Source organism: Otolemur garnettii, unplaced genomic scaffold, assembly GCF_000181295.1.
Source record: "Otolemur garnettii isolate 467f Iridium unplaced genomic scaffold, OtoGar3 scaffold00004, whole genome shotgun sequence".
Taxonomy (NCBI): Eukaryota; Metazoa; Chordata; class Mammalia; order Primates; family Galagidae; genus Otolemur; species Otolemur garnettii.
In genome coordinates this window covers 20,364,362-20,376,372 of record NW_003852399.1, presented here as the reverse complement: position 1 = coordinate 20,376,372, position 12,011 = coordinate 20,364,362, and the positions used below count along the sequence as shown (strand labels likewise).

At 36.9% G+C, this 12,011-nt stretch overlaps 1 non-coding gene across 1 annotated transcript; it reads right to left on the bottom strand.

Moving 5' to 3' along the window:
* Nucleotides 1-287: 287 nt before the first annotated feature.
* LOC111728020 lies at nt 288-394 on the bottom strand. The gene has a single exon (XR_002775438.1). It is a non-coding gene; the product is annotated as a U6 spliceosomal RNA (small nuclear RNA).
* Nucleotides 395-12,011: the final 11,617 nt, after the last annotated feature.

The following is a 12,011-nucleotide window of genomic DNA, read 5'->3' as shown; positions in this document are numbered from 1 at the left end:
GAAAATGACCAAATCCTAAAGAATCCATATTTTTTTATTTCCTTCCCCCTCCTTCCCTCCCTTCCTCCTTTCTTTTCTCTCTCTCTCTCTCTCTGTCTCTCTCTTTCTTGTGTACATGCTAAACATTCTGTTTATCACTTTCCTTTTTTAGATAAGTTTTAATGCCATATGTGGGACATAGTCAAGTGTTTTATTACCAATAAATTGACAAGGTGAACTTGGAAGCCCAAGCTTTTGGTTTTGCCTTGTAACACTGTAAAAATAATTGCGTAAATAATGTGTATTTCAAATCTATGGAACACTTCACAAATATGAATGCCATCCTTGGGCAGGGGCCGTGCTAATCCCCTCTGTATGGTTCCACTTTTAGTATATGGGCTGCTGAAGGGAGCACCATTTTTTAGGCAAATTTTAAATCTAAAAATATTCTCATATTCATTCCATGTGTATTAGAAAATTCACCCTCGTCTTTCCTTGGAATTGCTGAATTTTAAAGTGCATAACTTGGTCATTTCTCAAATCTTTTAAGTATCTCCTTTTATTACGTAAAGTTACAAAAGCATTCTTGACCTACTTTTGCCTTTGACATTCATGAACTTCAAGCTGCAAATCCAGGAGACAGGAGAGCGTCTTGTATTAAGAATTGTTTCCATAGATTTTACAAGGGTACATGTTACATCTACTAAGTGTAGAATGTAAATGTCTTAACACAATAGCTAAGGAAATGCATATGGTGAAGGCTATGTTAACTGGTTTGATGAAAGTATTTCCAATTGTATATAAAACCAGCACATTGTACCCCTTAATTGCATTAATGTACACTGTTATGATTTAATAAAAAAGAAAGAAAGAAAAGAGGAAACAAATAGAAAATGGTTCAGAAAAAGTTCAAAAAAGAATCATTTCCACACATGACACACAAAGTCTTAAGTTTGGGTCTTTCTGTCCATGTCACACTTCTTTGATTGAGAGTTCAAATTTAAGGCAGAATTTAAACTGACTTTTTTTCCAAATCTGAAGAGTGGCTTAGTAGGAAGTCCAACTTTATTATAGTGATTACGTTTCATTTTCCCTACAGTTTTGCTTTTTCTAAGTCTACTTCTGTGCGGTATCAAGAGCTCAGAAGGTTAAAAGTGCTTCATCAGCACTTCAGTGCCTCTTCAGTCCTGTGACATCTTTTCCAAAACTCTTCCAGCTTTATGGGTTACTACTGAAGGGCCCTGGATGACCAGACAGGGAATTTATTCCCCCTAAGCTTTTCTATTAAATTCCTGGAGCAAAAACTGGATAATTTTTTGCAGTCATTGTTGGTTCCTATCTGTTCCTAGGTAGATACAGCATGTTGGATTAAAGCTGCACATCTCTGTGTGACTGTAACCTGTTGCCTTTGGGAATACCTCTTCTTCTCCACGTCCTGTGAAGATTAATCATTGTTCTCTTCCCTACTGGCTCACTAGTCTAGAAATATCAAATACTTTAGAAAGTCTAACGGGTATTATACTCTAGAGCCCCTTGTTGACTTTTACTAAATAGTGAGCATATCATTTAATCACCTGTCCCTTGAAAGTACAAAGAGTTTTTTTTTTTTTTTTTAGAAGCATTATTTTGTTTTACGGCTTTTAACATATACACATTTTTTTCCAACACGGTAACTCTTTATGATTAATTTGTCATGGGGGGTAAACTAATCTGAAATACAGAGTAGAAATAGAAATGGAAGAGGGCTCTAAATAAAATTAATGTTGTTAATTAATGTATTATTTTTCTTGTTGTTGATAGGATCCAGTTTCAAATAATTAGGTTTTAGAAACAAATCACAGAATCATAGGATTTCCACCTAGTATCTTTCATAACAACCTGAAGGGAATTGGAAAACATTCTCCTAAGTGAAGTGTGGCAAGAATGGAAACCAAACACCACACATACTCGATACTACATTGGAAGTAGCTGATCAATATCTATATGCTTATAGGGAGGCAAACGCAATGAAATTTGGGTAAGGGGGAAAGGGAGAAGGGGAGTGTAAATTCCCACCTAATGGATGCTTGGCACAGAGACATGTTCACTCTCTGGTGAAGGGCACATCTATAACTTTGGCCTAAAATTTATAAAAGCAAACTATGCAACCAAAACTTATGTACTCCTGTAATATATTGAAATAAACTTTAAAAAATTTATAGGATTTCAGAATCAAGTTAATCTCAGGTAATGTTTATAAACAAAATTAGCTCAGTCATCTTGACCCATCTAAGTGCTGAAACTAAATACATGTACATTCCACAAATTAAAACTAAACAGTATTTGCTAGAAAGGTTCAAGGTTTCTAAGCTAAACTAATCAGTGAAGTAATTAATATTGCTAATCTGATTGTATAGCTGATTATGTATGAATAAAATCCACATTTTTTTCTTCAAAATGTACAAGTTTATGAAACAACATGCCTATGCCCAGAATTTATTTAACATTGCTTAAATACTTTACATAATTTTTCTTTAATGAATGACTCTTAATTATAGGAATTAATATTGTTAGCTCTCTTTTGCAGAGGAGAAGCCGAGGCTTAAAAAGATTAACTATAGGAAGTCCAAGGTCATCAAATTAATAAGAAAAGAATTTGCAGTTAAAATGGAGGCCTAGATCTATGCTGGAGCCCAAGATCAGAGTTATTATACCAAATAGCTTCTTGATATTTCTACCTTTCACATGGTAAATTTGTACAGTTTCTACTGGTCAAGTTTGCTATTCCATTCTCTCATATCTGATATAGGAAGTTTGGCAGTTTGTTGTTTACTTCTTTGTTTGTTTAAAGGCAGGTAGCTGCATAGTAACAACCTAGTAGATACCGTAAGAGGGTTACAGGTCAACAGTTAACTGAGGAGAATTTGAGAGATGCTTGTGCAAGGTCTGGTTCTAATTAGTAGTTCACTCTGAGGAATACCAAACACAGACAGGCACTCAAGATTAAATAAAAAAGAAAAAGCCATTTTATCCAATGGAAACCTTTTAAAAATTGTCCTGAATAAATTGTTGCATACCTAACAATTTTCTCCTGGTGTTTATTACAGGATATTGCCAAAGTTTGCCTGTTTGGTGCGCGGCCAGAAGTTTTGCAATTTCCCTCTGATCTGAAAACATTCTTGTCAGATTTTCTTGTGAGTCATCAACTTTTCCAGACATCACACAGTTTAGTCAATTAAAAATAAAGTTAATTGGTATTTCTGTCCTTTGCCAAATTAAATCATTCCATATGGAGGAGTTTGTAGATTGCTGAAGATGCCTTTTGGGGAGGGAAGGGCTTAGAGGTAAAGGCCAAGAAACTGTTGTACTCCTTTGTTGGCGGGGGGGGGGGGGGAAGTCATTCTATTTCTAAAAATAAAAAAAAATTTGTTTTAAAATATTCTAGATGCCAACTCTTAGAAAATAACTTCTTGCGTTTTCTAGAGTTTTACTTCAGTGTACCCATAGAGTAATGTAAGTAAAATTGGTAGTCACAGAGAAATCATCCTGACAGGCTGTTCACTTTCTTAAATATCTGGTTAAATATATGTATATATATATTTTTTCATTATTTAACATTCTTTGTTTAACTCTTAAGGCACACATTTGGATGCTGAACTATTCGGTGATGAATTTATGTAAATTTTAGTTAAAAATATTCACAAGTTCAAGTGACTGCTTGACCTTCCTTCCGAGCTCCTCTCCTGTGGTTGTCTGCATTTTTTTTAGGCGGATTAAGAACCAGATATGGTTATAGACTCTCTATGTTCTTTCTTTTAATCAAAGCATTATGCTGTACTGCTAATCATCATTTTAACATCCTTAATAATGAAAGCCACTGTTTATTTTATGTATCATGAACATGGTGCTGGAATGTGTAATAGGTTTGTACATTTTTTTCCACTTACTATTGGAATAGCTTTACAAGAGAGAAATTATTCCTAGGAGGAAACCGAGTTCTAGACAGGTTATATAATTTGCATAAGATCACACATCATGAGAAAATGCCTTGTTCAAAGCCTCCTGAAGTTCTTTATCCTGAATAATATTTCTGAGTATAAAAAGGCACAGTAATGATCCAAAGATTGTATTTATGGGTAGGGAGAATTCCCTGGAAGTTTTGACAATATACAGGTACAGTCAGATGATCGATCTGAATGAAAAGAAGTATAGAAAATGAAACTTTAATTTTTTTAAATTCTGTCACATTTACGTTATGTTTTCTAATTGGCAAAATTATATACATTGCGGCATATAACATGATGTGTTGATACACACATGCGTTGTGGAATGGCTAAATCAAGCTGATTAACACATGAGTTACTCCATATACCCATCTTTTTGGTGGTGAGAATACCTAAAATTTACTTATTGCAGTTTTTAAGTGTACAACGCACTGCTCTTAACTACAGTTGCCCTCCTTAAAACAGATCTCTTATTCCTCGTGAAACTTTTTAAACAAATAACCGTGCCTGTCCTGGTGGCCAGTGAGATATGGCCCCAGTTGCAACAGGAAATTTGCCTCTGTTATGTGAAAAGAAGGTGACAATCCCTGCGGGAATGATGGGGAGCAGATCCTGACGGAAGAAGCATCCATCTCCTACCAGAGTTCTGTTCCAGTGGATTATTTTGATTCTGATTTAGAAATTTTTAGCACTGAAAAAAAGAAAATTTCATTATTCCCTCCTGCACCAACAGTAGGTCTTGACTATCGTAGGGAAACTTTTAGACCCTGAAAGTTTTGCTTCATGACTTCATCTTTGAGGATTGCTCTTATTCATCACTTTCCTAACACTTTCTTTTGTATAGATACCCTCTCAAGAATTTAAACCTTTGCCTGGTAGACGTTTCTGGAATAACATTTGGGAGAATGTCTGGCCTATGCTCTGGGCTAGAGGAGTTATCAGGGATCAGAGAGGAAGAGTATCACACATGCCCCTGAAGCTTTCACCACAGAACAGAAACATTCAGATAAGTTTTAAAAAATGAAATCAGATCCCATTACTGTCTGCTCAAACCTTCCACTGCTTCTCATAGCACCTGCCCCCAAACCTGACTCTTTCATTGCCCTGTAAAGATGGACACCACATGGCGCTGCCCCTTCTGCCGCGTTCTTGACCATGCCCAGCACTTGACTCCCTCCGTGCTGACTCCTGCGTCGTAGCACACCAGCTTTGAGTCTGTTTCCAGAGCATTTGTCTTGCTGCCTCCTCCTCTAGAATTGGCTGTCCCCAGAGGTTTTGCCTGTTGCGTTTCTCTGCGTAATTCCAGTCCTATTAAGGGCCTCTTCTCAGGAAGATCTGACAGCGCTGTCTAAAATAGCCTCCTCATCCTTTGCTCTTTTGTTCTCAAGTATTAAAAATACTCTGTTTTCTTACCAGCATCTTCAGTTATCTGAAGCTCACGTAATTAACCTATTTACACATTGACTAATTAAGTCTCCCCCATAAAATACAAAGTCAGCGCTTGTAGAGATTGTGACAATGTCATTCCCAGTTTAGGACAATACCTGCTTCCTCAGGTTTACTCATTGTTTTCTTTAATCAACAGATAAATGTTACAGGTCACGGTGGCTTCCATTCCAGCCCTTGCCCACACGCCCAGTAGGGCTCAGACGTCTGTGTTTTATGTTTAAAGCCTAACAAAAAAGGAAAAGCTTTGCTTCTTATCAGCCTGTAGGACAGCTCTCCCTCTCCGGAGAATGTCCTCGGTCTTCAGTGGAAGCACTGCTCTGAACTGCACGTTGTTAATCACTTCCTGAAACTCCTTTTCTATCTTATTACCACCTGACCTCCTCCGCTCCCTGGCTCACCCACCCAACCTATGTTGAACCAGGCTTTGCTGTTGCTGTGCCTCCTTTATGGTCAGATTTCCTAAGATAATTTTGGAAACCCTGCTATTTGCCTCAATGCCAAGAAAATGTTAATATGATTAGTTCTTTCCCTGGGCCACAGAACAAAGCCCCACATAGACCCAGATATACACTCATTCAATACCATTTTGTAATTTAGGGAAATGTTGATTCCTGTTGATTTCTGTTTGGGGTGTACATTGAATTGGTGCTGGTTCCCTCACAATCCTGTCTTTCTATTGGGTTCTCCACTATTCCTCGCATGTTTATTGGTAATGTTTGCTGCTATTTGATCCCTAGTTGGGGATATGACTCTTTTACCTATCCTTGGGCATATGTTTTATTTATGAGGCACTCCTCCTCCCCCAAAATGTGGGAACAGCCTTTTTCCCTCCTTTCTTGTTTGAGAGCTTCCATCTTCTCCTTGGGAATCAGGCCCTGATTCTCATTTGCTGTGCAACGAGAAGAGATTGAGAAGCTTCATTCAAAAAGAACTTAGGAAACTTGCATTAGCATTCCAAGGACAGGTAGAAATGGTCAATAAGTCTTATCTGGTTGCTCAACACAAAGCCACCTTCAAGGTAAGGCAGATCATGGATAAGATGTTATTATAATAGTCCTGTAGAAATAATAAGTACTTCAGTGAATTCACTTATTAAGATGCCATTCTATTTTATGTCAGGGGGGCTAGCATGGTCTTGAGAGTTTGACATAGTGGTGTCCCTGCATTGTTCACTCCTCGTAATAAAATGCTGACTGTTTTTATGCATGGTGCCACTGCACCATTTTCTACGCAGTGGGTGCTCTATTAATATTGACTGGTTGGAATTTGTAATTTCAAGTGTCATAACTTAGGAGTTATTAGCTCCTCATAATTGCATTTGTGAACTACAAATGCAGCTAAAACTGGAGCTGTAGTCTGAAACGTTTCCATTGAACTTCTGGTCTAAGTTACATAGCAAACCCTTAAGGTAGAAATTATCCCTTTTTTATAGCTTCAAGTCTATTATTGAAGGCCAATAAACAGTGGTTAATAATGAAGAAGTCTTAAATTTCAGGCATGTTTTTAGAGACTAAACCTAGTAATATTCCTAAGTAGAGGCGAAGAATTATTTTACTTCTTTTGGTTGTAGACAATAAATCTCTCAGAGAAACACACATATCATGTCTCAGTTATGGTTTTGAGTTTGACTCCAGCTTTCTTAAATGTAGGAAAGGCATTGAGAATAGTACAATGGCATTTTTAGGCTAGAGCCTACCTTGTAAAGACAGCATATACCTGTATATGTAACATTTTAAAGTGGATTTCAGATACTAAGGAAGGGCTTATTTTTAAGAACATGATAAGTATAACTTGCCTTAATGAAATTTGTGTTATTGTTCAACACTGATATCTCTATAAACAGTGACAGTAAAATGTGAGAAAAATGAAGTAGTTAATAAGTACAATAAACCAGGCAAAATGCCTGCTTCTGAATGAAGAAACTTCTATATATAACTTAATCAAATCTAGTCTTTCAGTTCTTTTAACTTTACAATTATTTAGTCTATGCCAGGCACTAAATGTTGATATATGTTTACAGATAAGAATAAAACTTAGTCCCTACCTAGAAATATCTTAGGAGAAAGAAGAATGGTTTCAAATTTGGGTTCCTATAGTGTGTATCTTCAAGAAAAGCCTTTGTCTGCAGGGAGAAAATACTAATATTTCTGTTTTTGTTTATTTGTGTAAAATAAAAAGTTTTAAAATAATAAAGAATAAATCAGTCAAATATAAAGTCCAAGCATGTCCAAAGCAAAGAAATTAAGACAAACTCATTATCCACATGAATCCTGGTGCCTCTCTCATATTTAGTATGAAGAATTGGTAGAGAAATGGTAAAAACATAAAAGCAAATACCTATAACTTTGCATAACTGTTAAAATAAGACACACACAACTAGACTACAAAATTTTACTATATATAATAGTTAATGCTTAAAAGCCCTTTTTGAAGTTACTTAATAATAACAAGAAAAAGTTGAATACTTTTAGGAACATGCTTATTCTTCCTGCCATGATACCAATGGCCAAAATAATACAGAGAAAATAATGTAAAATATATTTAAATATTACAGATATTGAATAAACATTAAAATGCATTCTTTCACCATAAAATCATTGGAAATGCACGATTGATAAAGATGTGTGAACATGAGTATTAGAAAAAAGCTACCTAACTGCTGCAATACAACTCTTTGGGAAGGAAGCATGGAGAATTCTCAAAGAACTCAAACTAGACCTCCCATTTGACCCTGCAATTTCATTACTGGGCATGAAAAAAAAATCACTTTTTCATAAGGACATTTGCATTAGACTGTTTATTGCAGCTCAATTTATAATTGCCAAACTGTGGAAACAACCCCAAAGCTCACCAATCCAGGAATGGATTAACAAGCTGTGGTATATGTATACCATAAAATACCACATAGCCACTAAAAAGGATGGTGACTTTACATCTTTTGTATTAATTTGGATGGAATCAAAATACATTCTTCTTAGCAAAGCATCACAAGAATGGAGAAGCAAGAATCCAATGTACTCAATTCTGATATGAGGAAAATTGATGCCAGTACATGGTGGAGGGAGGGGGAATGGGGTAGGGGAGAGAGAGAAGGATGGGGGTGTGGGGCCATGGTGTGTGATGCCACCATGTGTGACACACCACTTGGTGGTGGAGCACTATCAATAGAGGGATTTCACCCAGCAAACACAAACAGTGTAACCTGGCTCACTATACCCTCAGCAATTCCCCAACAATAAGAAAGAAAGAAACCACCCAACTAGGAAATTTTGCAATGAGGTTGGAGAAAGGCTCAAATATTTTCTAACATGTCTCAGCTGATGGTATTTTCTTAATTCTGTTTCAGAATAACATACACAAAGAACTACTTATTTTTATAAACCACCAAAGGAAAGTTGTAGCAGAGATCATATGGCCTCAGCAGAAAATTATTTTCTTAATAAAAACAGTGTTTTGTGGAAATAACTGAAGTGCAACCACTAATGGCGTAGTTGCTGTTTACTGGAATTTTTCGAAAGGATTCTTGGAAATATTGAGGAGAAAATATAATTTCCTGAATCTTCATTAGGCAAACAATTTAGGAAAAGAAAAGTATACATACAGAAATGTACCGAGTGTAACTTTAAGGAATATCTTCTTTATAAAAACAAGGAATGCAAGATACATAGAATCTTTAAAATATTTTGTAGAGTGCTTTTTAAAAAGTGGTGTTGGACTTATAAACTTAAATCCATATACTTATTCCACTTTAAAAAGCATTCTAAATTTGTTGACAAATGGACATTATTACTGATGAATGAATTTTTTAAAAATCACAGGCTCTAAAAAGTAGATTTACTTACATAAAAGTACTACTTGTTATGGAAAAATCATTATGAAAAAGAATTTAAGAGGTTTTTTTTCAGTTTTTATGGTTTTATTTAAATACAAATAAAATGTGCACGTGAGCTGTCTATTCATTTTCTTTGCTGCACAGCCTGACATTGGGGTTGATGACTCTGATGGCCAGCTGGGCTGTTCTTTCCCCAATGGCTTTGCTGTTCTTGGGGGAAATGTTATGAGCCATCTCTGCACAGTAAGATTTGTTGCACATCAGCAGCACTTCCAGCTCCTTGACGCTCCCAAGGTGAAACTTTTGGAAACCATTGGGCAACATATGCCTTGTTTTCTTGTTGCTCCAGTAACCATTGTTGGGCATCATGGCCCTTGAATCTTCCCTGAACCCTGTTGTCAATACCTCTGGTTTTCCACAAGTTACCTTAATTTTGATGTATCCTTCTGACTGGCGCCTGATAAACTTCTTGGTCCTCTTTTTGACGATCTTCAGCTCCACAAGGGGTCTGAGGGCTGCCAAAATGCTGAATAGGAGGGGGCTGCCACCTCCATGGGTTGCCCCCAGGAAGCATGGAGAAGGTCACACACAAAGGCTGATGGGAAGTAACCTCGTGATTAGTGTCGAAGTTAGGTCATGAGATTGTGAGCAACTAACTCTCAGGTTCTGGTTTGGGCATCTGGGTGAGATGGAGGTACCACTGCTTATCTCAATAGAAATAAAAGACGAGAAGTTTCACCAGCAGGGCAGCTGCTCCTGAGCTGTATTCCACTGTGTATCCATATAGGTTTATTCACACAAGAGCCACCAGCTCCTGCCACTGTAAAGGAAACTCCTCCGAAAAGCATTTCTAACTGGGTTATGTTTGGATCCAGGCATCCTCTTATGCTCTTTCATCTCTCCAAGTCTATCTAAATAATATACCAGAAACATACAGAAGTGCTAAATGGAGTATAAAAATGACAAGCTTGTGTTTGAATCAAATCCATTCATCCTTTTATTCAGGAAACATTTGTTGAACACCTTGGGGATGTGGTGGAAAAAAAGCAGACCAGGCCCCTGCCCTCAGGTCGTTCATTTCCAAGAAGGTATGCAGAGTATGGTGTTGGGGAAAGTCCAGGAACAGGGAGGGCCCTATGGCAGCTCATGCCTGTAATCCTAGCACTCTGGGAGGCAAGTGGATCACTCAGGAAGTCAGGAGTTCCAGAGCAGCCTAAGCAAGAGATCTATCTCTGCTAAAAGTGGAAGAAAACTAGCCAGTCATGATGGCCTATGCCCATAGTTTCAGCTATAGAGGAGGCTGAAGCAGGAGCATCCCATTAGCCAGGAGTTTGAGATTTCAGTGAGCTATGATGATGCCACTACATTTTACTGAGGACAACAGAGTAAGAGTGTGTATTTAAACAAAAGGGGAGAGGGAAAAGGGACCCATGAATATATAGAAGGAGAAGGGAGATTTTTGGTCAAAAGTCAGGGACACTTTCAGAGGAAGAGGAAGATTAAGGGATGAGGAGTTGGTTAACTGAAGGAAGGAGCAGGGAAACAGGGTGTATTGGAGGCAGAAGGTCTGGCTGTAATATCATATATATACATATGCACATATATATGTGCTAATACCATGACTATCATATATATGCACATAATATGCCACAGGAGAAAGAACTGGATAAATGAAACAAACTGAAAGTTTGAAGGAACTTGGATACAGAGTGCATGAGAAGAGGAAATGATGAGTTTTTTTCAACAAACATTTCCATTGATGTACCATGCCCAATAAGGTTAGGTTTTGTACTAAATTTAAGGAATATGACAATTAGTCAATGGAGTTCTTTCTCTTAGAAATTTCATGATCTAGTGAAGAAGAAAGTCACAAGAAATAAATATACCCTGTATAAGGTGATCTAATAAGGATTTTAAAGTATCATGGACTCATGGACATTGAGGTTACTGGGAATCAGGGAATAATGGAAGAAGTAACATTGGAGTAAAGTCTTAAAGGATTTTATGGAGGTTCCCCCGATTTGGGGCATAGGGTGGAAAATGGAAGGCCTTCTAGGCAATGGTACCCAAATATACAAAGATGTGGGACTTGGGTGGGAAAGACTTTTGCATTTGAGGAATTACACTTAGAACAGGTGTGGCTGAAATATACTTCTAGCCAGCTCTTAGAACTCCAGCATCCCAAAGCCATCCTTCTAATGGGCAGATTCCACTGGAGAGGTAGGAATAGAACATTATTTCAGGTGACTTCAAATGCTGACAGATGTAAGGTAAAATTACAGCCTGTATGTAGGCCATCTATTCACTCTGCCCAGTATTTCCTTTTCTGTGTAGAAGCTTTTTAATTTAACAGTTTTCTGGTGACAAGCATACCAGAAACCCTGACTTAAGTATTAGACAAGGTATCCATGTAACAAAAACACTTGTATCCCCTAATATCTTGAAATTAAAGAAAATAAAATAAGTATGAATGCCAAAAAAATAACTAAAGCCTTGCAGATTATCAGAACTTGCCAAGACCATAAAACACAGTCATTCTGTTACTATATTACATATAATAAAGCCTTTTGCAGACAAAAATTATTAATTTCTTTTTCCAGTTTCTTGCTTTATAAGGTTACCTAGAATTTCTTCCAATTTTTGGTGAACATTCAGTATAGTAAAAGTATACGTTGGTGTTTATATTTAATGACATTTGCATGAAAATTTAGTATGAGAAAAAATGTTTCAGTGCCTTTATCAAGAATCGACACAAGAATTTGACGTGT